General features: G+C 36.6%; 1 protein-coding gene and 1 pseudogene across 7 annotated transcripts in view; one reads left to right on the forward strand and one right to left on the reverse strand.

Moving 5' to 3' along the window:
• TSGA10 (testis specific 10) overlaps positions 1-25,689 on the forward strand; it is a 159,670-nt gene that overhangs the window by 106,519 nt on the left and 27,462 nt on the right. The gene's annotated exons all lie outside the window — the stretch shown is intronic.
• On the reverse strand, positions 4,784-5,874 carry LOC125936930 (heterogeneous nuclear ribonucleoprotein A1-like; annotated as a pseudogene).

The raw sequence follows: 25,689 nt of genomic DNA on the forward strand, positions 1-25,689 counted from the left end.
TTTGTTGAGACTTCTTTCATGGTCTCATATGTCATCTATTCTGGAGAATGTTCCATGTGCATTTGAAGGAATGTGTATTCTACTGTTTTAGTGTGGATTAATCTGAAGATATCTGTGAGGTCTATCTGGGCCGATGTGTCATTCAAAGTCACTGTTTCCTTTTTGATTTTCTGTTTGGATGACCTATCCATTGGTTTAAGTGGGGTGTTAAAGTCCCCTACTATTACTGCTTTACTATCAATTACTTCCTTTGTGTTTTTTTATGTGTTGCCTTATATGTTTGAGTGCTCCATATTGGGTGCAATAATATTTACAATTGTTATATCTTTTTGTTGGATTGTTCCCTTTGATTATGTAGTGTCCTTCTTTGCCTCTTGTTATAGTCTGTTTTAACATCTATTTTCTCTGATGTAAATATCGCTATCCTAGCTTTCTTTTCACTTCCATTTGCATAATAAATGTTTCTCCATCCCCTCCCTTTCAATTTGTAGGTGTCTTTGGATTTGAAATGAGTCTCTTGTAGGCAGCATATAGATGAGTCTTACTTTTTTTATCCATTCTGTCACCCTTTGCCCTTGATTGGAATGTTTAGCTCATTCATATTCAGAGTAATTATTGATAGGTATGTACTTATTGCCATTTTATTACTTGTTTTACGGTTGTTTATGCCATTCTTCTCTGTTCCTTTCTTCTCTTGCTCTCTTTTCTCACAGTTTGTTCAGTTTCTTCAGTGATATACTTGGATTCCTTTGTCTTTATTTTTTGCATATCTGTTACTCATTTTTGTTTCATGGTTACCAATAGGTTTGTATATACCATCTTCTGTTTATAGCAGTCTACATTAAGTTGATGGTCACTTATGTTTGAACCCACTCTTTTCTCCTCTGCCCTGCAATGTTTTAGATATTTGGTGTCATACTTCAAAATCCTTTTATTTTGTGAATCCCTGACTGATTTGTATAGGTGTACTTATTTTCACTCCTTTTGTGCTTCCTACTTTTCTTACTCCTGCTTATGGTCTTTCCTTTACCCTAAAGAGTCCTCTTTAACATTTTTTTGTAAAGCTGGTTTACTGGTCATGAATTCCTTTAACTTATTCTGGGAAACTCTTTATTTATCCTTCTATTCTCCTTCCTGGATAGAGTATTATTGGCTGAAGATTTTTCCTTTCAGCAATTATATCATGCCACTGCCTGCAGTTTCTGCTGAAGAATCAGATAGCTTTATGGAGTCTTCCTTGTATGTAACTATTTTCTTTTCTTTTGTTGCTTTAAAAATTCTCTGTTTATCACTACTTCCTGCCATTTTAATGATTATGTGTCTTGGTGTGGAACTCCTTAGGTTGATTTTGTTGCAGGCTCTCTGTGCCTCCTGGATCTGGATTTCTGTTTCCTTCCCCAGATGTGGGAACTTTTTAACTATTATTTCATCAAATAAAATTTTTGCCCTCTCTTCTCTCTCTCTTCTCTTCTGGGATTCCTACGATGTGAATGTTATTATTCTTGATGGTGTCACTGAGTTCCCTAAGTCTATTTTCATTTTTTATTATTATTTTTCTCTTTCTTGTTCAGCTTAATTGCTTTCCATTTCTCTGTCCTCCAGGTCACTGATCTGTTCTTCTGGTTCCTCTAGTCTACTATTTATTTCATCTAGTACATTTTAAGTTTTATTTATTGAGTTCTTCATCTCTGGTTCTTTTTTAAGTTTTTTGTTTCTTTATTGAGGGTCTTACTGAGGTCCTCCACTTTTTTCTCAAGTCCAGTAAGTATCTTTATGACCATTATTTTAAATTCTTGATCAGGCATATTGCTTATCTCTGTTTTGTGTAGGTGTTTTGCTGTGATTTTTGTCCTATTCTTCCATTTGGAACATTTTCTTGTCTCCTCATTGTGTATGTTTCCATGTGTTAGTAAAGTCAGTTTTGTCTCCTGCTCTTGAAGAGGTCCTGTAGTGCCCTACAGTGCAGTGTCCACTGTTCACTAGAACGTGGTGCTTCAGGGGTGTCTCTTATGTGTGTTGCATGTACTCTGCTGTTGTGACTGAACCACTTTTACCTTCAGTCCTATTGTCTGCAACGGCTCACTTTACTGTGGACAGGGGTTAGTCCCTATATGTTGTTAGTGGGCCAATTGGGGCTATCTTGGACTTACGTTGAGTCAGACTAGGTGTTTGATAGAGATGCAGTAGCACCAAACTGCAGGGTGCTTTCCCTATTTTGTCCCCTGAGAAGCTTTTGTTAGTGGGTAAGGCCTGCCCTCAGACTAGGTATCTGTCCCCAGCCTGTTGCTGGGGCCCCAGCTGGAGTTGTGTGTTTGGTTATCTTTCCCTCTTTCCCAGGCAGGAGTCACTTGGGAGTAGTGGTGGCCCCTGTCAGGGATGCTTGCCCACTATCAGGCTTGTGGCACTGCTTTGGATCGGCTCTGGCCAAGAGCATATCAAAGTTGGCAGGACCACAGAGAAACAGGGGTCAGGGCGGGTGGTGGTAGCAAGGTTTGCTTTGAGGGGGTGGATTTTCAGAACTGCTCAAGTGAGAAGTATGGTATGGCGTTAGCAGCACTGGTTTCTACAGATGTCTATGTGCCTAGGCTGGGGGCAGGGGAGGGAAATGGTGCCCACCAGCTCCTTTGTTCCTGGAGAAGTCTCCCAGAGATCTCCATCACATGTCCTTAGATTAGTAAACAATCTCCCATATACCCCAGGTGTTTTTCAAACTGCTGCTTCAGTGCTGTATTTCTGCTGGGCCATTTGTTGTGCTGTGTCTTTGAGGGCAGGGACTCAGTTTCTTTTTGCCCTTCCAGCTCTCCCAGATCCAAGCCTGCTGATTTTTAAAGTTCCAAGGGTTAAGTCCTGCTGATTGTAAGAACTTGAAAAATTTGGCCCTTCTGGTTTTCAGAGCCAAATGTTATGGGCTTCGTCTTTCCTGCATGGGCTCCCCAGTGTGAGAGTCGATTCCTCTCTCCTCTCTGCACTCACGGCATTCCTCCCTCTAACAGAGAGCCCCACAGGTCGTTTAGCTTCCGATCATGTCTCTGCCCTTCCTACACTCTTCCTTGTGGCCTCTTCTCTGCATTTAGCTGTGGAGAGTCCATTATGCCAGTCTTTGGGTCATTTTCTGGGTTATTTACACTGATGTGTGTGTTACCTAGTTGTATCTATGGAACAAGGTGTGCTTAGGGTCTTCTTACTCCTTTATTTTCCCCAGAAGTCACAGATTGTTAGGCCTTGATAAATTTTTATAGTTCTGTAATGCCTCCTTTTTATCTCTGATAAGTTTCCTTTCTCTGAAATCAGCTTTGTCTGAAATTAATATAGTTCTTCCAGCCTTCCTTTGATTAGTGTTATCTTTTTTTTGTGTCTTTATATTAAAGTGAATTTCTTGTAAATAAATATATATATATATAGTTGGCTTGATGTTCTGCATTAAAAAAAATTTTTTTTGAGAGAGTGAGAGCGTAAGTTGGGGAGGGGCAGAGGAAGAGGGAGAGAGAGAATCTTAGGCAGGTTCCATGCCCAGTGCAGTGGAGTCTAATGCAGGCTCAATCTCATGATCATGAGATCATGACCTGAGCTGAAATCAAGAGTTGGACACTTTACTGACTGAGCGAACCAGGTGCCTCTGACATTTTGTGTTTTAATTGTGTATATGTCCATTCGCATTTAAAGTGATTATTGATATGGTTAGATTAATATTTACCATATTTGTAACTATTTTCTATTCATTGTTCTATTCTTTGTTTCTTTTTTGTATTCCACTCATTTGTTAGCCTTTATGGTTTTAATAGAGCATTTTTTTTAATAGAGCATTTTATATGATTCTGTTTTATCTCTTGTTAGCATATCAATATAGTTCTTTTTCTTTTCTTTTTTTTTAAGTAGGATTCACACCCAGCACTGAGCCCAGTGCAGGGCTTGAAATTTTGACTTTGACACCAAGACCTGAACTGAGATCAAGAGTTGGCTGTTTAACCAACCGAGTCACCCAGGCACTCCAATATAGTTCTTTTTAAAAAACTTTTTTAAGTGGTGACCATAGATTTTTAATATACACTTAGAACTAAGTCCACTTTTAAACAACACTTTACAAGTGTAGGGATAATGCAGGTATCTTGAAATAGAGTGTTTGAAAATCTTTTCTCTTATTCTTTATAACATTGCTGTCAATCATTTTATTTATTCATAAGGTATAATTTTCCAATATATTGTTGCTATTATGTTGAACAAACTGTTATCTGCTAGGTCAGTTAAGAATAAGAAAAGTAAATGATTTTATTTCACTTTCGCTTATTCTTTTTCTGTTTTCTCTTCCTTAATTGACATAGATCTCAGTTCCTAACATATATCCTTTTCCTTCTCTGTGAAAATTTTCTTTTGACATTTCTTCTAAGGCACATCTACTAGCAACAAATTCATTTTGGTTTTGTTTGCCTTAGAAGGTCTATTTTTTCTTCACTTTGAAAGAATAGCTTTTCCAGATATAGAATTCTAGGTTGGTGGGATTTTTCCTTCAATACTTTATTATTTATTTATTTATTTTATTTTATTTTATTTTATTTTATTTTTTTAAAAGACACATTTATTCACCATCATGATCAGACTATTACATTTAGCAATCAACAGCATGGGTGCAAAAAAAAAAAAAATCTACATTAAAACCCTTTATTGGAATGCTTTACACTTTCCACAGAACAGAAACTAACCTGTTATACAATTAGTCACAAATACAGTCCTCAAGTTTTTTGCCCATACACATGAGTATTGTCTAAAACATGTCTTCTTTGTAGCAGCTAGGCCCTGCCACCACTGTGCTTGGCTGAGTTCACAAATCTGTTGTAACCTGTAGCTTCCCTGTCACTTCTCTGGCTCTCCTCTCCTGCTAAGCTTTGTTTCCTGGCAGTAATTAAAACCTTCTGCCACTGCCATAGCTACTGCTGCTGCTGGAACCGCCATAGCCACCTTGGTTTTGTGGTTTGGCAAAGTATTGGCCTCCACCACCATAGGGGCCAGAGCTTCTGCCTCCAAAATTTCCTCCTTTCATGGGTCCAAAATTTGAAGATTGATTGTTGTAATTGCCAAAATCATTATAGCTTCCACCACCTCCAAAGTTGCTTCCATCGTTAGCAAATCCGTTATAGCCATCCCCTTTGCCACCATATCCACCACCACCTCGACTGCCTCCAAAGCCACCTCGCCCACTGAAGTTTCTCCACGGCCAAAGTTGTCATTCCCACCAAAACCACCTCCACGACCACCACCGAAGTTCCCAGAACCACTTCGACCTCTTTGGCTGGAAGAAGCACTAGCCATCTCTTGCTTAGATAAAGCTTTCCTTACTTCACAGTTGTGGCCATTCACAGTATGGTATTTTTGAATGACAATCTTGTCTACAGAGTCATGGTCGTCAAAGGTCACAAAAGGAAAGCCTCTCTTTTTGCCACTGCCTTGGTCAGTCATGATTTCAATCACTTCAATTTTTCCATACTGTTCAAAATAATCTCTTAGATGATGTTCTTCAGTGTCTTCTTTAATGCCACCGACAAAAATCTTTTTCACAGTTAAGTGGGCACCAGGTCTTTGAGAATCTTCTCTCGAGACAGCCCTCTTTGGTTCCACAACTCTTCCATCCACCTTGTGTGGCCTTGCATTCATGGCTGCATCCACCTCTTCCACAGTAGCATAGGTGACAAACCCAAAGCCTCTGGAGCGCTTGGTGTTTGGATCTCTCATTACCACACAGTCCGTAAGCCTTCCCCATTGCTCAAAATGGCTCCTCAGACTCTCATTGGTTGTTTCAAAGCTCAAACCTCCAATGAAAAGCTTCCGCAGCTGTTCAGGCTCTTTGGGAGACTCTGACTTAGACATGACAACGGTGGGAGGGGAGACTTTTCACGATGCTTACTCAGCGGCGTCCACAGGCAGAAAGGACCTTCAATACTTTAAATATTTTACTCCATTCTCTGCTTGTGTGCATGGTTTCTGAAGAGAAGTCCTGTAATTCTTATCCATGTTCAACTATAGGTAATGTGAGTTTTTCCCTTTGGCTTCTTCAGGATTTTATCTTTGCATTTTATTTTCTGCAATGTGAATACTATATGCTTACATGTAGACTTTTTGCCACTTAGTGTTCTCTGTGTTTCCTGGATTGTTGGTTTGGTGTCATTAATTTTTGCAATTTGTTATTTATTTTTTTTAACATTTATTTATTATTGAGAGACAGACACAGAGTGTGAGCAGGGGAGGGGTAGAGAGATGGGGAGACACAGAATCTGAAGTAGGCTCCAGGCTCTGAGCTGTCAGCACAGAGCCAGATGCGGGGCTCGAACTCATGAACTGTGAGATCATGACCTGAGCTGAAGTCGGTCGCCCAACCAACTGAGCCACCCAGGCGCCCCTGTTATTATTACTTTAAATATTTCTTTTGTTCCTTTCTCTCTTATATTTCTGATAGTTTCATTATGTGTGTATTATACCTTTTTAAATTGCCTTAAAATTTTTGGGGGCCCCTGGGTGGTTCAGTCAGTTGGGCATCTGACTTTGGCTCAGGTCATGATCTTGCAATTCATGAGTTCAAGCCCTGCATCAGGCTCTGCGCTGACGGCTGAGAGCCTGGAGCCTGCTTCAGATTCTGTGTCTGCCTCCCTCTCTCTCTACCCTGCCCCCACTCACACTCTGTCTCTCTCTGTCTCTCAAAAAAACAAATAAAATGTCAAAAAAAATTAAAAACAAATTGTCTTACAATTTTTGAAGATTTTCTTCTTCTTTTTCCTTTATATTTTCTCTTTGAATTTCAGTTTGGGAATTTGTATTGGATTTTCAAGCTCACCAGTTTGTTCATAAGCTGGTTCCGGTCTGATGGTGACCCCATCAAAGGCCTTCTTCATTTCTGTTAGTTACAGTGCTTTTGATTACTAGCATTTCCTTTTAAGCTCTTAAGAGTTTCCACCTCTCTGTTTACATTACCCATCTGTTCTTGTATGTTGTCCAGTTTTTCCGTTAGAGCCCACAGAATACTGATTGTAGTTATTTTATATTCCTTGTCTAATAATTTCCAAATCTCTGCATATACAAGTCTTATTCTGTTACTTTCTTTGTCTTCTCAGACTATGTTTTTTGCCTTTGAGTATGTCCTGTAACTTTTTTTTGAAACCAAATATGTTGTATTGGGTAAAAGTTACTGAGGTAAATAGGTCTTTAAGAGTGAAGTTTTATGTTTATCTGTGAGTTAGGTTGTGATTACCATTTATTGTAACTGTACATGTCAAAGCTAAATTTTTCTCTTGTTCTTTTTGTTTTCTCTATTGTCTTCGGGTTCACTTAGAGACTTCTTAAACAGAGTCTGAACCTTGTAGTTCTTTCAACTGTAATCCCTTGTTATTACACAGGAGGCTTGTCGATGTGGTAGTAAGTTGTGGGTGGAGGAGAAGCATTCTATAATCCTATGATTAGGTCATAGTCTTTCAGTGGGCTTGTGTCTCTGGGATGTGACCTTCACAAATATTTCTCAGCCTTTTTTTCTTTTCTTCTTTTTTTTAATGTTTATTTATTTTTGAGAGAGAATCAGAGTACGAGCTGGGGAAGGGCAGAGAGAGAAGGAGACACAGAATCCGAAGCAGGCTCTAGGCTCTGAGCTGTCAGCATAGAACCCTATGTGGGGCTTGAACTCACAAACTATGAGATCATGACCTGAGCTAAAGTCAGACACTTAACTGACTAAGCCACCCAGGTGCCCCATCCTTTTTATTTTTCTTAGGTGATATGGGAAAGCTGAAGAGTATCTGAGTTAGGTATTCCATTCCTCCACATTGATTAGGTTCTGTTCAAATCATGGTTATGCTCTGAAGAAATCATCTCCCTTGAGGGCAGACCTTTGTCAAGGAGAACAGGATGCTCTAGGATTATTTCAAAATGGCTACTTTTCTCCTCACTTTGCCAAAAGCATGTGAGGGTTTTTCTCTGAAAATTTGTTGGGTTCTTAGAGATGAAAATAATGAAAATGTGGGGGCTTCCCTAAAGCTGGGACCCCAGGAGGTTTTATCTCTCAAGCTAGTCTATGCTCACTCTCCCAATAAATAGTTACTGCATGTGGCTAGCTTCAGTGTCACTTTCTGTTCCTGGTAAGCTGTGATTCTCTGTACTTACCTTTATCTGCATTTGGGGGAGTAGTGGTTTGTTCTATGTTCTTAATTCTTTGATTGATCAAAGAAGAGTTATTATTGTCAGATTTTCAGCTTTGTTTCATCTTGTGAGGTTGGGAGTCATGATTTCCAAGCTCTTTGCATGCTAGAACAGAAACCAAAGTGCTATTTGTTTATATCTTTAGTGACTTGTTAGATTATTTTAGTGAAGTCTGTTCCTCCCCTTCTCCTTGCAATATGAAGCCTCTGATGTTTCTCAAAAGGGGCAGCCTTAGGTATGTTCACAGTTACCCTGGAATGACTATGGTTTTAGTGAGTCCTTTTTGATTATCTTGCTTCCAGACTACATTCAGCTGTTAAGCTCCATAAATTCTTGGCTGTTTGTTTTATTGTTTTCAACAGCGCCCTCAAGCATAAATTGATTCACACACTGATTCAAGTAAATTTGGGTTCCATTATAGGGATAGGTTTTTAGTTCAGTATTTGAGTTTTTCTGACCTGAGAATGCTCTTCTTAGCAGCCTCGTTCCTTGATTCTCTCTGGTAAAGTAGCTGACCTATGGTTTATTTTATATCTATAAAGAGTTTACCACTGTTCTGTATTTCTTTTCGCCATACCCTCCAAATCTTTTCACCAGACCCTTCATTCTTGAGACTGTCCTGGGCTTGAACTTCCCCACAGTCTATTAAAAATGAAGGAAATCCCAGGGCACGTGGGTGGCTCAGTCAGTTAAGCGTTCAACTCTTGATTTCAGCTCAGGTCATGACTTTAGGGTTCGTGAGTTTGGGCCCTGCATCTTGGGGTTCTCTCTGACTCCCTCTCTCTCTGCCCCTACCCTGCTCACTCTCTCCTCTCAAAATGAATAAATAAACTTAAAAAAAGTTTTAAAAACAAATGAAGGAAGTCCCTTTGGAAGAACTTAGTAACTTCCTGTTTTATGGCCTCCCTCTCTTCACGGGCACAATCTCTGAGCCATGGCTCTCAAGCTTGTATGAAGACAGTGGTGCACTTCTCTTTGAGTGGCATGCCTACTTTAGGATCTAGGCACTTGGTAGGGATGGTGGAAAGTGTGACTGTAGCCCCTGGCCTTATTGTCATGCATCTGCAAGTATGGAACCCCCTATTTATGAAAAACCTGTGTCAAGGAGAATCAGAGGCATAATATTCTTACTAAGCCACAAATAAGATAGAACTGCGAGCCTGTGTGTAAAGAATGGGCATAAGAAGGGAGCCCCCATTTCCTAGAAATACTTGCCAGGAACTTAGCCTTTTAAACAAATAGCTTGAGATGGGATGAGAAAAGCTGATATCCTGTCTCTCCTGGAAAGATAGTTTAGTTCCTGACCAGGTACTGAGGGGAGAGGAAGCACTGTTCTTGGATGCATCCCATCTGTAGTGGGTTTTCCTTTATGCTTAGCTGGGAGTAAGGAGGGAATAGGTCATAGTTCAGATGCCGCAGACTTTCACTGTTCCTAGTTTAGTTAGTTTTCTTGAAAATGTTACTTCATCTACTATATGTCCTTAGGACCCTTTCCAGAACCTATTTAAAGACAAGGTAAAGTTGGTTTTTTATAATTTTCACTAATTTCTCTAGGGAGTGATTCTGCCACACTGCCATGCCAGAAGTGGAATCTTTACCTTATACAGTTGATATGTTTTAATTTTATTTTATGTGAATATAATTTTCTAATTACTCTTATGTTATTTTGTACCATTTAATTTTCAATATTTGGAGATTAAATAAATATCTTTCCAGTTATTGATTTTTCAGTCTTTTGTATTAATTGAGGCTTTGTTATGTACAATGTAATCATCTTACTGGATGTTCCATGTACACTTAAAAGGAAAGTGCATTCTTTTCTTTAGGATGAAATGTTCTATAATTGTCAATTGGGTCAAGTTTTTCAATTCTTGTCCTACTGAATCTCTATTTACTTGTTCTACCACTTATTTAGAGAAGAGTATTGACATCTCCAACTGTATTTGTGCATTTGTATTTCTTCTTTTATTTATATCATGTTCATGTATTTGAAGGTATGTTTTTGATATATATAGATTTAGGGTTATTATTACTTCATATATATATATGTATATATATATATATATATATTTAAATTTTTTTTTTAATTTTTGAGAGAGAGAGAAAGACACAGAGTATGAGCAGGGAGGGGTGGAGAGAGAGAAGGAGACACAGAATCCGAAGCAGGCTCTAGACTCTGAGCTGTCAGCAGAGAACCTGATGCGGGACTCAAACTCGTGAACCACGAGATCATGACCTGAGCTGAAGTTGGATGCTTAATTGACTGAGCCACTCAGGTGCCCCAGGGTTAAGAAGTAATAACTTCTTAATGAATTCATCCCTTTACCCATTATAATGTTTCCTATCCTGTAGTATAGTTTATGAAATATTAATATAACCACTTTAGCCTTCTTAAGATTATTTTTTTGAATGGCATATCTCTTTCCATGCTTTTGTTTCTAATTTTTCTAGGTTTTTATGTTTAAAACATATTTCTTTAAACAGCATATGGTTGGATCTTGCTTTTTGTAGCCAATCTTACAATTCATCTTTATCCATTCATCTATTGATGAATTTGTGGATTGCTTCCATATCTTGTCTATTGTGAATAATTCTGTACTAAACGTAAGGGTGCATATGTATTTCCAAATTAGTGTTTTTCTTTTCTTTGGGTAAATACCAAATAGTTGAATTACTGGATCATTTGGCATTTCTATTTTTAATTTTTTTGAAGAAACTTCATACTGTTTCCCACAGTGGCTGTACCAATTTAAATTCCTACCAACAGTGCATGAAGGTTCCTTTTTCGTCACATCCTCAGTAACACTTGTTGTTTTATTGTTTTTTTATTTTTTATTTTTTTAATGTTTATTTTTGAGAGAGACAGAGTGTGAGTGGGGAAGGGGCAGAGAGAGAGAGGGAGACACAGAATCTGAAACAGGCTCTAGGCTCTGAGCTGTCAGAACAGAGCCCGCTGCGGGGCTTGAACTTGGAATGGTGAGATCATGACCTAGGCTGAAGTCGGACGCTTACCGACTGAGCCACCCAGGCGCCCCTGTTGTTTTATTGTTTTATGGGTTTTTTTATTTTAGCCATTCTGACAGGTGTGAGGTGATATCTTTATGGTTTTGATTTGTATTTCCCTGATGCTTAGTGATGTGCATATTTTCATGTCTGTTGGCCATCAATATGTCTTTTTTGGAAAAAGTTCTATTCAGATTCTGCCCATTTTTTAATTGGTTTATTTGTGGGTTTTGTTGTTGTTGTTGAGTTGTATAAGTTCTTTATATATTTGGGATATTAACCCCTTATCAGATATATATATATATATATATATATATATATATATATATATACATACATATATGTATACATATATATATACACACACACACACACATATACATATGTATATATATACATATATATATGTATATATATCTTTTGGAAAAGAAAACATTTAATTGTCATTTTTTCCCCCTTTTTATTTCTTTTTCCTATTTTTTTACTTTACATCCAAATTAGGTAACATATAGTACAGCAATGATTTCAGGAGTAGATTCCGTAGTGCCCCCTTACCCATTTAGCCCATCCCCCCTCCCACAACCCCGCCAATAACCCTCAGTTTTTTCTCCATATTTATGGGTCTCTTATGTTTTGTCCCTCTCCTTGTTTTTATATTATTTTTGTTTCCCTTCCCTTATGTTCATCTGTTTTGTCTCTTAAAGTCCTCATATGAGTGAAGTCATATGATATTTGTCTTTCTCTGACTGGCTTATTTCACTTAGCATAATACCCTCCAATTCCATCCATGTAGTTGCAAATGGCAAGATTTCTTCCTTTTTGATTACCGAGTAATGCTCTGTTGTATATATATACCACATCTTCTTTATCCATTCATCCATTGATGGACATTTGGGCTCTTTCCATACTTTGGCTATTGTTGATGGTGCTGCTATAAACATTGGGGTACATGTGTCCCTTCGAAACAGTACACCTGTATCCCTTGGATAAATACCTAGTAGTGCAATTGCTGGGTCGTAGGATAGTTCTATTTTTAATTTTTTGAGGAACCTCCATACTGTTTTCCAGAGTGGCTGCACCAGCTTGCATTACCACTAGCAGTGCAAAAGAGATTCTCTTTCTCCACATCCTCCCAACATCTGTTGTTGCCTGAGTTGTTAATGTTAGCCATTCTGACTGGTGTGAGGCGGTATCTCATTGTGGTTTTGATTTGTATTTCCCTGGTAATGAGTGATATTGAGCATTTTTTCATGTGTTTGTTGGCCATCTGGATGTCTTCTTTGGAGAAGTGTTTGTTCATGTCTTTTGCCCATTTCTTCACTGGATTATTTGTTTTGGGGGCATTGCGTTTCATAAGTTCTTTATAGATTTTGGATACTAACCCTTTATCTGATATGTCGTTTGCAAATATCTTCTCCCATTCCATTGGTGGCCTTTTAGTTTTGCTGAATGTTTCCTTCGCTGTGCAGAAGCTTTTTATTTTGATGAGGTCCCAGTAGTTCATTTTTGCTTTTGTTTCCTTTGCCTCCAGAGACATGTTGGGTAAGAAGTTGCTGTGGCTAAGGTCAAAGAGGTTTTGCCTGCTTTCTCCTCGAGGATTTTGATGGCTTCCTGTCTTACATTTAGGTCTTTCATCCATTTTAAGTTTATTTTTGTGTGTGGTGTAAGAAGGTGGTCTAGGTTCATTGTTCTGCATGTCGCTGTCCAGTTTTCCCAGCATCACTTGCTGAAGAGACTGTCTTTATTCATTAGATGTTCTTTCCTGCTTTGTCAAAAATTAGTTGGCCATATGTCTGTGGGTCTATTTCTGGGTTCTCTATTCTGTTCCATTGATCTGAGTGTCTGTTTTTGTGACAGTACCATACTGTCTTTATGATTATAACTTTGCAATACAGCTTGAAGTCCGGGGGTTTTCAGTATGTATAGTATCATGTCTTCTGTAAATAGTGAAAGTTTTACTTCTTCCTTACCAACTTGGTAGCCTTTTATTTCTTTTCCTTATCTGATTGCAATAGCTAGGATTTCCAATACTGCATTGAATAAAAGTGGTGAGAGTGGACATCTTTTCTTATTTCCTATCTTAGAGAAAAAGCTCTCAATTATTCACCATTGAGTATGATATTAGCTATGGGTTTGTCATATATGGTTTTATTATGTTGAGGTTTGTTACCTGTAGACCCTCTTTATTGGGAGTTTTATCATGAATGGATGTTGAATTTTGTCAAATGCTTTTTCTACATCTATTGAGATGATCACATGGTTTTTCTCTTTCATTTTTTTAATGTGGTGTGTCACATTGATTGATTTATGAATCTTGAACCATCCTGGTGTCCCCAGAGTACGTCATAATTGATTGTTGTGAAGGAGCCTTTAACGCATTGTTGAATGTGTTTTGGTAATATTTTGTTGAAGATTTTTGTATCTGTATTTATCAGGATATTGGCCCTTAGTTTTACTTATTTATTTACTTTTGTAGTGTCTTTTGGTTTCATATGAGAGTAATGCTGGCTTTGTAAAATGTATTTGGAAGCCTACCTTCCTCTTCTACTTTTTGAAATAGTTTGATGACAATAGGTATTAACTGTTCTTTAATTGTTCAGTAGAATTCACCTGTGAAGCCATTGGTCATGGACTTTTTTTGTTGGAGTGTTCTGATTACCAATTCAGTTTTGTTAATAGTAGTTCTGTTCAGATTTTCTACTTCTTTCTGATTCAGTTTTGGAAATTGTATATTTCTAAGAATTTGTACATTTCTTCTAATTTGTGCAATTTGTTGACATGTAGTATTTTATAACAGACTTATTATCCCTTGTATTTCTGTGGTGTCAGTTGTTACTTCTCTCTTTCATGTCTTGTTATTTACTTGGGTCTCCTTTTCTTCTTGAAGAGTCGGACTAAACGCTTTTCAAAATACCAGCTCTTAGTTTTATTGATCTTTTTATTGTTTTTTAGTTTCTATTTCATTCATTTCTGTTTTGATCTTTATTATTTCCTTCCTTCTAGTAACTTGGGGCTTTGTTTGTTCTTTTCCTAGTTCCTATAGATCAAAGGTTAGGTTGTTTATATGAAATTATTCTTGTTTCTTGAGGTAGGCCTGCATTACTGTAAATTTTCCTCTTAAAACTAATTTTCCTGTGTCCTGAAGATTTTGAACTGTTGTGCTTTCACTTTCATTTGTCTTGAGGTGTTTTAAAATCTCTTTGATTTTTTTTGTTGTTGTTGACTCATTTGTTATTTAGTGGAATGTTGTTTAGCACTCACATTTTTTGTGGGTTTGTGTTTTTGTTTGGTTGGGGTTTTTTTAATTTAGTTTTTTTTTTTTTCTTGTAGTTACTTCTGGTTTCTTACCATTGTAGCCAGAAAAGATACTTGATATGTTTTCAGTCTTCTCAAATTCATTGAGAATTTTTTTTTCGTAGCCTAACATATGATCTGTCCTTGAGAATGTTCCATGTGCATTTGAATGTGTATTCTCTTGTTTTTGGATGGAATGTTCTATGTATAACTGTTAAGTTCATCTGGTCTAATATGTCATTCAAAGACCCTGCTTCCCTATTAATTTTCTCTCTTGATGATCTATCCATTGCTATAAGTGGGGTGTTCAAGTTCCTTCCTATTATCGTATTACTGTCAATCACTATCTTTATATCTGTTAATATTTGTTTTATGTATTTAGGTGTTCCAATGTTTGGTGCGTAGATATTTATGACCGTTATATCCTCTTGTTGGATTGATTCCTTAATCATTATATAATATACTTCTTTGTTTCTTATTACAGTCCTTGTTTTATAGTCTATTTTGTCTGATATAAATAAGGCTTCCCTGGCTTTTTTTTTCCACTTCCATTTTCATGGAATATTATTTTTCCATCCCTTCACTTTCAGTCTGTATGTGTGTTTTAGGTTTGGACTGAGTATCTTACAGGCATCCTGTAGATAGGTCTTGTTTATCCATGCCATCACCCTATGTCTTTTCATTGGAGCATTCAGACCATTTAGATTTAAAGTAATTATTGATAGGTATATACTTATTAGTTAATTGTTTTATTGTCGTTTTGTAGTTCTTGTCTGTTTCTTCTCTTGCTCTCTTTCCTTGTGATTGTTGTTATACTTGACTTTCCTTTTCTTTATTTTTTTTGTGTATCTATTATAGGTTTTTGGTTTGTGGTTTCCATTAGGTTCACATATAACGTCATAAGTATGTAGCAGTCTATATTAAGTTGATGGTCACTTAACTTCTAATGCATTCTAAAAGAACTTTATTTTTATTCCCTCCTTCCCTTCATATTCGTATTTTATGAATATGTTGTCATGTTTTACATATTTTTATTTTGTGAGTTTCACTGACTACCTTTTTAAGATATAATTGATTTTACTACTTTTCCCTTTTAACTTTCATACTAGCTTTGTAAGTGACTACTACTTTTACTGTATATTTACTTTTACCCATGAAATTCTTTCCTTTTATAATTTTCTTGTAATTGTGGGATTTTCTACTTAAATTAAGTTCCTTTATCATTTCTTGTAAGGCTGGTTTAGTGGTGGTGAACTACTTTAACTTTCATTTGTTTCAGAAATTCTTTATCTCTCCTTCAATTCTGAATGATAACCTTGCTGAGTAGAGTATTCTTGGTTGTAGGTTTTTTCTTTTCAGGACTTTGAATATACCATGCCACTCTCTTCTGGCCTGCAGTTTCTGCTGAAAATCAGCTGGTAGCTTTACGGGGTTTGCCTTGTATGTAACTAGTTTCTTCTCTGTTACTGTTTTAAAAATTCTCTTTAGGGTGCCTGAGTGGCTCAATTGGTTGAGTGTCTGAATCTTCATTTTGGTTCAGGTCATGATCCCAGGGTTGTAGGACTGAGCTCTATTTTGGGCACCATGCTGAGCATGGAGCCTGCTTAAGATAGTCTCTTTCTCTATTTCTCTCTCTTTCTTTCTTTCTCTCTCTTTCCTTCTCTCTCTCTCCTCCCCTCCCCTGCTCTTGCATGCACTCTCTTTCTTTCAAATAAATAAAAATAGATAAAAGTCTCTTTATCTTTAATCTTTGACATTTTAACTAAGTCATGATGTGGAACTCTTTGGGTTCATCTCATTTGGAACTTTCTGTGTTTCCTGAACCTGGATGTCTGTTTCCTTCCTAAGGTTAGGGAAGTTTTTAGATATTACTTCTTCCAATAAGCTTTCTATCCTTTTCTCCCTCTTCTCCCTTTGGAACCCCTATAATGGGAATATTTTTTCACTGGATGTTGACTAAGAGATCCTTTAACCTATGCTCATTTTTAAAATTCCTTTTTCTTTTTGTTGTTTAGCTTGGGTACTTTCTATTACCCTGTTTTCCACATTGCTGATTCATTCTTCTCTGTCTTCTAATGTATTGTTGATTCCATCTAGTGTATTTTTTCATTTTGGTAATTATATTTTTCAACTCTAATTGGTTCTTTTTTAATATTTTCTATCTCTTTGCTGAAGTTCTGAGTTCATCCAGTCTTCCCTCCAGTGTAATGAGCATGTTTATTATCATTACTTTGATATTTTTGTCAGGTAGGTTGGATATTTCCACTTCATGTAGTTTTTTTTCTAAGGCTTTGTATGTTTCCTTTTATTTGGACCATATTTCCTCTGTCTTAATTTCCCTTGACTTTCTATGTTTATTTCTATGAATTAGGCAAAACAACTACTTTTCCTAAACTTGAAGTAACTTTCTTGTGTATGATATTTCCCTTTGTAGGCTGGGTGTGTCTGGTGAATTTCACTGGCTGGCTCAAGCTGTGGCTGGATGGGCTGGGGGATCTGGGACACTCAGTGCTAGGGCTGCCCTGGTGGGATGACTGGAGCTAAAGTGAACATGGTTTTGGGCAGTCCTGGGATTCTCTGCACAGAGGGCATCTTGGTTGGACAGTTGAAGCTGAAGTGAGTGGAAGCTTAAGTGGTCCTGGGACTCCTTGTACAGAGGGCACTCTAGCAGGACAGCTGAAGCTGAAATGCTGAAATGGGTACAAGTCGGGGCGGTGGGGGGAGGTGTCTTTCTATATAGAAGGCATTATGGTATGATGGCTGAAGTTGATATGGGTGCAAGTTGGGGCATTCCACGGGTGGGGCACCTTGGCAAGTTGCTGGAGCCAATGCTGGTGTGGGCCTGGAGTGTTCCAGGATGCTTTGTGCCTGTGCCACCTTGCCTGCCTTCTTTTATAGTGAGTTTTAAATATTATATTCTATCTTAATTATGGTCATATAAGCCATACATCTTTTTTTTAAACTTCTTTTTCTACAGTATATACCATGCGTCTCTTAATTGTCATAGTCTACCTTCAAATAATATATTACTTCATAGTACACTTTTATTTCCTATGTCCTATCATTTATCCTAATGTTCTTACATTTTACTTCTTCATATATTGTGTTCCCCATAGTGCATTATTATTATTTTCACTTTAAACTCATCATTTCACTTTAAATAAATTAAAATGTGAGGTGAATGAAAGGCTTTTTTATTCATCCACATATTTACTTTTTTTTTTTCTCTTCATTCCTTTGAGTGGATCCAAGTCTTCATTGACTCTCATTTTCTTTTTGCTAGAAGAATTTCTTTTAAACATTTCTTGCAGTTCTGTTGGCATCAACTCAGGTCTTATTTGTGTTAAAAAGTGTTTATTTCACCTTCATTCCTGAAGAATGTATTTGCTGAGTAGAGAATTACAAGTTGGTAGGAATTGTTTTTGCTGTTGTGGTTTGTTTTTTTGAGCACTTTGGCAAAGTTGTTTCTTTTTTCTTAAAGTTTTAATTTAAATTCCAGTAGGTTAACATACAGTGTAATATTAGTTTAAGGTGTACAATAAAGTGATTCAACAATTCTGTACAACACCTGGTGCTCATCACAGGTGAACTCCTTAATCCCTGTTACCTATCCCCACTGAACTTCCTTCTTGTAACTATCAGTTTGTTCTCTATAGGTAAAAGTCTGTTTCTTGGTTTGCCTCTTGCTCTTTTTCTTTTTCCTTATATTCTGCCTTGTGTAGTTTCTAGACAGAAATCTGAAATCAAGTTCAGCTGGTTAATTTTTTTTTTCTCTTTACCCCTGGCTTTCAGCAATAGAATGTTCCACAGTTGAAATTAATGTTGTTTTCCTTATGTTTATAATATTTCATTATACATTTCATCGAATTTAGAAAATATTTGACCATTATTTCTTAAGATATTTTTTGTTTCTTACTCTTTCTCATATTTTCCTGGAACTCGAATTGAAAGTACATTAGATACTTGATATTGCTCAACAGATCATTAATAATCTATACATTTTTCCCCGATCTTCTTATCTTTTTGCCTCACTTTGTATAGTTGCCATTTTTTGTGTCTTCACATTTAGTGATCTTCTGACATATCTGAGATGCTGTTAATTCCATTCAGTGAAGTTTTTATTTCAGAGATTGTATTTTCATCTTCAGGTAGTCCATTTGGTTCTTTTGAATGTATTTTACTTCTTCTTTTTTTCCCTTTAAGTCCTTAAATGCCTATTTAGTGCATTTTTGTATTTGTTTTAATGTCCTTGTTTGCTAATTTCATTATGTCTGACACATTTGATTCTGTGTTGACTGACTTTTCTCTTGATTATGGATCTCATCTTCCTACTTCTGGCCCCACTTAGTGAGTTATGATTGTATTCTGGATGTTGTTAATTTTACATTGTTGAGAACTGGATTTTAAAAGTATTGGATTTATCTTGCCAAACTAAGTTACTTGACATTCACTTTATTTTTTTGAGGATTATTTATAAACTCCTTAGGATAGCTCTAGAATAGGGATAACCTTTATCCTCTACTAAGATGTGATCTTCGTGGGTTCTCTATTGAGTTCCTACTTTTCTGTTGAATGCCTTGTATAGTCAGTGACATCAAAGTGTCTCCACTCTCGATGATGAGATTTTGAATGCATTCTGGCCCTATGTCAGATGTGGGAATTGCCTAGCTCACAGTTTTCCTGATAATTGTTCTTTTCTAGGAAGTTCTTTTCCTGGCTTCATTCATGAGTTTCACTCATGTATGTGCAGATTTCTGGAACTCCATCTCTGCATAGCTCCCTTTTCTCTGGTGATCTGCTCCACAAATTCTAGACACCTTGGCTTCCCTGAATTCTGATATTTATCTTTCAAACTCATTGATATAATTAGACTGTGTTTTGGTTCCTTTTCCTTCATCATCCAGAATTTGCACCTAAGCAAGATGCTATGGCAACGATAGGGTTCACCTTGTTTGTTTTCTTTCCCTTAGAGATCATAGTTCTCTGCTACCTATCCATTGTGTGTAAACAAGTTTTTCTTCCTATATTTTGTCCATTTGTCTAGTTGTTTGTGACATTGGGTTAATTCAGACCATATTACTATCTCTTGTATCATGGATGATAGCTGTTTTAAAGCCCTTGTTAATACCATGACCTTTGTCAATTTTTAATCTATTTACATTGACTGATTTGTATCCTGCTGTAGGTTACATTTCTGCAACTTCACGTGTCTGGTATTTTTTAAATTGGGTGCTGGACATTGTGAATTTTACTTTGTTGAATGTTAGACTTTGTCGTTTTCCTTTTAAGAGTGTTATATTTTTCCTGGCAGGATGTTAAATTGCTTGCAGATCAACCGATACTTTCGAGATTATCTTTAAGCTTTGATGGGGCAGGTTTAAATTAGCTTTTTCTCTAAGACTAGTATAACCCTACCACTATGGTGTGACCCTTCTGTGTTCTCTATTAAGTGCCCAACCAGGGTGTTCATTAAGGACTCTTCATTTCAGCAGGTTCAAACACATTTTCCCAGCTGTGTATCAGCTGTGGTTTTGTTTACTTTAGAGCTCTCTGGGGGTTCTTTCCCAGCCTTCTAGAGTTTGACTCTATATATTCATGGCTGAGTGTTCAGTATCAGACTCAAGGAAACTCCTGGGGAAATTTCTGGATGTCTTTTTGTGTGTGTAGACACTTCATTTCTGAAATTATACCCCACACATTTCACATGCTTATTTCTGTCTCCTCATATCAGCATATCAATGGTGCTTTGATTGAAATTTCTTTCCCTGAACTGAAGACTGGAAAATTGTCTCCTGATAGAAAGCTGGAATGATTGTAGGGCTCATCTTGTTTGTTTTCTTTCTCTCAGAGATCACAGCCCTGTGCTGCCTGTTGTCTTATATTTGGAATCATTCCTTCCTTCCTTCCATTCTTCCTTCCTTCCTTCCTTCCTTCCTTCCTTCCTTCCTTCCTTCCTTCCTTCCTAGTTTTCCAGTTGTTAACAGTAGGAGATACATTCAGTCTCGGTTATTCTATGAAGGCTGGAAACAGAAGTATTATATATCTTTTCTTAGTCCTTTTCTTCTGTCTCTAATAAACATCATATAGCCTAATTTAAAAAATTCAGTCTGAGAGTATCTTTCTATTAACTGATAAGTTTAATCCATTTGTTTTTGTTTGAATTACTGGCACATTTATATTTATCATTTCTAATTTATTTTGTACTTTGTACTTTCTACTTGTCATGATTCTTTTATGTTAATTCTTTCCTTCCTTTTATTTATATATGTTTGTTTTCTTTATGCACTTTCTACCCCCACTATTTATTGGTTCAGAAGTTGTATATTCTCTATTCTTTTAGTAGTTAAATTTGTAATATGCATATTTAACAAAATCTATTGTTAGTATTTCCAGCCCTTCTTCTAAACAGTATGTTGTCCTAGGAATATTTGAATATTGAGCACAACATCCTGCTTACTAGTGAGTGTCCTTTCTTATTCTCTCCTTCCCCCCATACACACACACACACACACACACACACACACACACCAATCTTTCATAAGGTTGTGTACTATTTTAGATCCACATTGATTTTTTATAGCCTTAAAAATAAATCACTACTGTCATGCAAAAATAAATAAATCACTACTCTTGTTCTTATTCTTTCAGTCAATGCTTATTTATATTCACTTATATGTTTACAGAATTTTCAACATTGCTTTTTGTGTTCTATTTCTTCCTTTGAAGTTTAATTTCCTTTCTTGAAACTACTACCTTTCTTTGACTTGTGAGTTAATTTTCTCAATCTTTGCCTAAAATGGATTTACTTTACCCTTATTCTTCTATATTAGTTTAGCTGAGTATAGAATTCTAGGTTGACAGTTATTTTCTTTTGATAACTTTAAAAGTAATGAGAAGTCTGTTCTCATTCTAATTGATCTTCTTTCTAAGTCTACCTTTTGTCATTTTTTTCTTTTAAGATCTTCTTTTTCTCTTTTTAGTTTGACTATTATGTGTATATTATTTGAGGGGGGCTTTGGTTTGCAGTTTTTCAGAGTATTCATGCCTTTTAATAGTTCTGGAAAAATTTTCAGATGTTATTTATTTGAACATTACTGCCTTTAAATTTGCTCTACTGTTTCCCTCAACTTTTATAATATGCTTGTTGGATCTCCTAGTCCAAATTTTTATTAATCTTTCTTATCATAGTTTCCATATGTTTATCTCTCTGTACTGTGCTCTGTGCTTTTAGTATATTCATTCCTCTTCAGCTGTACCTGTTTTTTGATACATTTATTGTTTTTCATTTTCTTTACTACTTTTACCGTCTTTCCAGAAGTTCTATTTGGTTCGTCTTCAGATTTCCGTGGGTTTTTTTCCCCCTACATCTCATTCTTTTCAATTTTTTATTTAATATCTTTAAAACTTTTGAGCATATTTTTATGCCTTCTCCAATATTTTGTTCAATAGCTTGAAGTCCTAGAAGTCTGATCCTGGTGTGTGTTAGTTATGTTCCTCTGACTCTCACTCATGGTGGATGGGATCCCCCTGAGTTTTTAGGCTCCTTTGAAGCAGGAATTTCCCCCCTCTAAAGAATCTTACATGGCCAGGGAGATGAGTTTGCTTCTACAAAGGGACTCTGTGTTATCATTGGCATGGGACAAATTTCATGTTAGAGTTGAGAATTGGGAATGGATAGTGTGAAGTCAAACTACAAAACTGAGTAAAGTCAGACCTAAGTTTTCTTACAGAAGACGTTTTTCCCTGTCCAGAGGGTAGAAGAAGATAAACTTTTGCTTATATCTCTGTGAGGTTGAGTGAATTTTCCTCTGGAGTCTCCTTTCAAAGATTCCAGATTATGTAGAGGTCCCAGAAGCAGCTATCCATTAGTACTACTTCTTATTCCCTGTCTTGCTTGAATTTTGAAACAAGCCTTTTACTGTCACTGGGTCTCCCTATCCCCAACTCTTAGTTTCAGGCCTTATTGTTTGCTTCATGCTCTTTGTTTTTGTTTGTTTATTTGTTAGTTTTTTTGTTTTTTGTTTTTTGTTTTGTCTTTGGTATTTGAGACTGTTTCTTTCCTGCAAGCTCAGCTATGAATTGTGAAAATATTTTTTTCTATTTTATACAAAAAAAACCCAAAACTACTTTCCTCTTAGCTCAATCAACTGTCTTACTAGAACCTGAAATATTCAGTGTTATCTTTCTAAAACATAAAGCTAGTCATATCACCTCCCTCTTTTCATAAAGGCCATGTAGGAAAGACCCAAAGCTAATATCCTCAATGGGGAAAATCTGAGAGCTTTCCCCCTAATCATGTTAGGAACATGGCAGGGATGTCCACTCTCACCACTGTTGTTCAATATAGTGTTGGAAGTCCTAGCTTCAGCAATTAGGCAACAATAAGAAGTAAGAGGCATTCAAATTGTCAAGGAAGAAGTCAAACTTTGACTCTTTGCAGATGACATGATACTCTACATGGAAAACCTGAAAGACTCTACCAAAAAACTGCTAGAACTGATACATGAATTCAGCAAAACCACAGTATATAAAATCAATGTACAGAAATCAGTTGTATTTCAAAAATCAATAATGAAGCAGTAGAAAGAGAAATCAAGGAATAAATCCCATTTATAATTGCACCAAAACCATAAAATACTGACGAATGAACATAACCAAATAGGTAAAAAGATCTGTATGCTGAAAACTATAGAACACTTGCAAAAGAAATTAAAGAAGACACAAAGAAATGGAAAAACATTCCATGCTCATGGATTGGGAGAACAAATATTGTTAAAATGTCATTACTACCCAAAGCAATCTACACATTCAGCGCCATCCCTATCAAAATTATACCAGCATTCTTCACAGAGCTAGAACAAACAATTCTAAAATTCGTATGGACCCAGAAAAGACCCCGAATAGCCAAAGTAATATTGAAAAGGAAAAACAAAGCTGGAGGCTTCATAATTCCAGACTTCAAGCTGTATTACAAAGCTGGTGCTGGCACAAAAACAGACACATAGATCAATGGATGGAACAGAATAGAGAACCCAGAAATGGACCCACAAATGTATGGCCAGCTAATCTTTAACAAAGCAGGAAAGAATATCCAATGGGAAAAAAACAATCTCTTCAGCAAATGGTGTTGGGAAAACTGGGCAGTTACATGCAGAAGACCACTTTCTTACACCATTCACAAAAATAGACTCAAAATGGATGAAAGACCTAAATGTAAGACAGGAAACCATCAAAATCCTAGAGGAGAAAACAGGCAACAACCTCTTTGACCTTGGCTGCAGCAACTTCTTACTAGACATGTATCCAGAGGCAAGGGAAACAAAAGCAAAAATGAACTATTGGGATCTCATCAAGATAAAAATGTTCTGCACAGTGAAGAAAACAGTCAACAAAACTAAAAGACAACCAACAGAATGGGAGAAGATATTTGCAAATGACATATTGGATAAAGGGTTAGTATCCAAAATCTATAAAGAACATACCAAACTCAATACCCAAAAAAACAAATAGTCCAGTGAAGAAATGGGCAAAAGCCATGAGCAAATTCTTTTCTGAAGAAGATATCCAGATGGCCAACCAACACATGAAAAGATGCTCAGCATCACTCATCATAAGGGAAATACAAATCAAAAATGAGATACCACTTCACACCTGTCAGAATGGCTAACATTAACGACTCAGGCAACAACAGATGTTGGTGAGGATGCAGAGAAAGTGGAACCCTTTGCAGTGCTGATAGGAATGCAAACTGGTGGAGCCACTCTGGAAAACAGTATGGAGTTTCCTCAAAAAATTAAAAGTAGAGCTACCCTATGACTCAGCAATCACACTACTACGTATTTATCTAAAGGATACAAAAATGCTTATTCAAAGGGGAAAATACACCCCAGTGTTTATAGCAGCACTATCAACAATAGCCATATTTTGGAAAGAGCTCAAATGTCCATTGACTGATGAATGGATAAAGATACGCAATAGAACATTACCTGGTGATCAAAAAGAATGAAATATTGCCATTTGCAACAATGTGGATGGACCTAGAATGTATTATGCTAAGTGAAATTAGAGAAAGACAAATAACATATGATTTTAGTCATATGTGGAATTTAAGAAACAGAACAGATGAACATAGGGGAAGGGAAGGAAAAATAGATGAAAACCAAGAGGGAGGCAAACCATAAGAGACTCTTAAATATAGAGAAAAAACTGAGGGTTCGTTGAGGGGTGTTGGGTGTGGTGATGGGCTAAATCCGAGATGGGTATTAAGGAGGACACTTGTTGGGATGAGCACTGGGTGTTACATGTAAGTGATGAATCACCAAATTCTACTCCTGAAACCATTATGACACTATAGCTTTGTGTTAAATAAAATTTAAAAAAGAAAAAGTATTTCATTGGGTAAAAACCTAATTTTAACCCAGCTTATCAGGCTGACTTGTGAGGTTTTTTTATACCTTTTCAACGGTATCTCCTATCATTCTTCTCTGTGGCTTCTGAGTTCCAGTCATACTAGTCTTTTCTCTGTTGTTGGAGCATGTCATTTTCCCTCCTTCCACACACTCCCTTTAGGGCCTTTGTACTTAGCATTCCTCCAATTCGAAAAACTCCCTTCCCCAACATACATTGTATATCTATTCACCATTCAGATCTCAGTTCATGTGTCATTTATCAGGGAACCTTTTCCTGACTTCTCTGATCCTCTTAGTTTAGGTCAATTTCCTTTGTCATACAGATTTTTTCTCTAGAAGTATTTGCTTAATATGTATTTATATAGTCATTTCTGTGATTATTTGATTGATGCATAGCTCTCCCATAGTCTGGAAATGTCATGAGAGCAAAGACTATTTTGCTTATCATTGGATATGCATCTAGGTGCATTGACTGGAACACAGAATATACTAAAAAATGGAATGGATGGGCAGACGGATGGGTAGGTGGATGGATAGAAGGTTGTCTGAAAAATGAGTGAGAAATGGAGTGAAGAAGGAAGAAAGGGAAAATTGTGGCCAAACAACTTATTCCAGGAACAATTTTTTTATGCTGTGTACTTATAAAAGCAGAAAAATTTCTTTATTTGTCAGTTCTGTCAGTTTCACACAATAGCAAAAACTTCTCTGCAGTGCACTTATTTAAGACATGTCTCTGAAACAGTAAAAAGGAGGGGTATTATCTTGAGCTTTTGAAAAAATTTATATGACTTGAATCTTATATTACAGTTTT

Source organism: Panthera uncia (genome assembly GCF_023721935.1).
Source record: "Panthera uncia isolate 11264 chromosome A3 unlocalized genomic scaffold, Puncia_PCG_1.0 HiC_scaffold_11, whole genome shotgun sequence".
In the NCBI taxonomy this organism is placed as follows: domain Eukaryota; kingdom Metazoa; phylum Chordata; class Mammalia; order Carnivora; family Felidae; genus Panthera; species Panthera uncia.